Source organism: Solanum pennellii, chromosome 2 (genome assembly GCF_001406875.1).
Source record: "Solanum pennellii chromosome 2, SPENNV200".
NCBI classification, from domain to species: domain Eukaryota; kingdom Viridiplantae; phylum Streptophyta; class Magnoliopsida; order Solanales; family Solanaceae; genus Solanum; species Solanum pennellii.
The window spans coordinates 22,318,492-22,321,127 of record NC_028638.1 but is presented as its reverse complement, the minus strand read 5'-3'; the positions used below and the strand labels follow the sequence as shown (position 1 = coordinate 22,321,127).

General features: G+C 33.6%; 1 long non-coding RNA gene across 2 annotated transcripts in view; it reads left to right on the top strand.

Annotated features, from left to right (window-relative positions):
* The window catches only part of LOC107008839, a 5,806-nt gene extending 3,663 nt beyond the window's left edge, over nt 1–2,143 (top strand). For both annotated transcript variants that reach the window (XR_003576929.1, XR_003576930.1), the window contains one exon: nt 1,186–2,143. This is a non-coding gene — a long non-coding RNA (uncharacterized LOC107008839). The remainder of the gene's footprint in view (nt 1–1,185) is intronic.
* The last annotated feature ends 493 nt before the right edge of the window (nt 2,144–2,636 follow it).

Sequence of the window (2,636 nt, the reverse complement as noted above, 5' to 3'; positions counted from 1 at the left end):
ATATATATATATATATATATATAGAGAGAGAGAGAGAGAGAGAGAGAGAGATACATACATACATACATAGATACATACACACACATTTAATGATTAATCCCTATATAATTTTGTCCCTAAACCACAAACCACCTTATTGACTGTTGTGCAGCGTCTCCAAAGCTTCCGTTTTGCATGTTTCTCGATTTTGAATTTGAATAATGGAGTTAGAGATATAGACTGAAGAAAATCATAGTTGGTTGAATTATTTCTTTAAGATTTGTATCTTTATTTCATGCGTTTACATGCGTGCCCATTGTTTGTTGGAATCTCGATTGATGTTTCCTTGTTGCTTCATTTATGTTAAATATCTTATTTTACACTTCAGTGAGATTTCTCGATGGTTGAAAATCAGAGGTATAGGAGTTTTTGATTTAAAAAATTTAAGATAAATTTTCTTTTTTTTGTTCTCAGTATATTTTGTTGTGGATTGAGTTCTTGTGATAAGATAGTTCTAAAATTATTTATTTATTTGATATTTTTGGGATATTACTTTGAACAATTTTACATTTAATTTAATTAAAAAAGGTATTGTTTTGTGAAATCCGATGATAATTTTTCAGAGGAGATGGAATGTCTGTTATAATTATATTCGAAAGAAATTAATAATATTTAAATTTTATTGTTTTACTTTTCCCATTTCTTAGAATGCCACGTTACTCTGTCATTTCATTATATGTGTTTTACTTTAATAAAAAATGAAGTTTATAAAGTTTTTATTACTTTCTTCAACTTTACTCGTTAAATTTAAACACATAAAATAAAATGATAGAGTAACATGAAATTCTAAGAAATTGAAAAAGGAAAACAATAAAACATAAATATTGGTCCTTTCTTTTAGATATAATAATAACAATCATTCGATCTATTCTAATAAATCATCAAATGATTTTAGAAAATAAAACCCTTTTAGCTAAATTGAATTTAAAATTGTGTAAAATAGTATCCCAATAGATTTTAAATAAATAGACAATTTTAAAAAATATCATCACTACAACTGAGTTGCAAGTACTATCTTGTCATATGACTTTTGCACGGATGAGATTTGATAAAGTAACATATTATGTTAAGAAGGTGGAGGGGGTGAGGAGAGATTGCAAGGCTAAGGCGTTGTCTAGGGGAGCCACTAATTCTTGTAATTTTCAGGGCTTCTATTCTAGAGGATCTGGTTGACCAAGGCTGGTAGCAAAGAGAATTTAGTCCGCTATGCCCGCCTCTACAGGTAACTACTAGGGAACTCCATCTTGTAATTTTCACAATAGCCAGGGAGTTGCACATTTTAGAGGTAAAAAACCATCTTCAGGTCACACTTGCTACAATTGTGGAGACCCTGTGCATATAAGGAGATATTGTCCTCATTTGTGTGTATTGGATTCCCCACAACAGTCATCTATATTTGTGGTACCCACGGGGAATGATAATAATGGTAGAGGACATCAACAAGGTAGACGAGGAGGTATTTAAAAAGGTTGTGGAGGTAAAGAAAATAGTGCTGGAGGCAAAGGTAACTCGCAAAAAGGCATGGAAGTAGCTCGTCATAATGATAGGGCTCAATGTTATGTTGTTCCAGGCAAGAATGAGGTAGAGGCGTTTGAAGTGGTGATTAGATTTTTGCATTGATTTAGCGCATTATATTCGTCCCATTCCATCCTTTCATACAGCAAGACTCTGACAGAATTAACAAAGCTGAAGGCTCATATCCTAGAGCTTCTTGATAAGGGATTAATTTGCCCTACTGCTTCCACATGGGGTTCTCAAAATTAGATTGTTAAGAATAAGTACGGTAGCATGAGAGTCTGTATAGATTATCTACAATTGGATAGGGTCAATATTCTAAATAAGTATCCCTTGCGTCGAATAGATGATCTCTTAGACAAATTTCAAGGGGCACTGATTTTCTGTAAGATTGGTCTAAGATCAAGTTACCTTCAATTTAAAATTAGGTCGTTGGATGTGCCCAAGATGGCATTTAGAACTTATTATGGGAACTTTGAATATTTTGTTATATTTGTTGGTTTGACAAATGCACCCGCAACTTTCATAAAATTAATGAATGGGTGTTCAAACCATTTATGAATTCATTTGTGATAGTATTTATTGATTATATTCTGCTCCATTCGAAGAGCATGGGAGAGCATGCCGACCATCATCGTATCACTCTAGGTGTTCTTGGGATAGAAAAGTTGCTGCTGATTTGTTCTACAAATATGTGGTTAAGTACTTTGGTGTTCCGGCTGACATTGTGAGTGATAGAGATACAAGGTTCACTGGTAGATTTTGGAAAACTTTGTTCAATATGATGGGAACTGAGTTAAAATTTTCTACTGCGAATCATCCACAAACAGATGGACAGACAGAAAGAATTAATCACTTGTTGGAAGAATACTTGAGGCACTATGTGACAGCAAGTCAACGGAATTGGGTGAAATTGTTAGACACTGCGCAATTCTGCTATAATCTACACAAGTCGTCTGCAACAGAAATGAGCCCTTTTGAAACCGTTTTAGGCAAATAGCCTATGACGCCACTAGATGTTGCCAAATCTAAAAATCATGGAAAGTGTCCAGCAGCATACAGGGTTGCAAGGGATATTACTT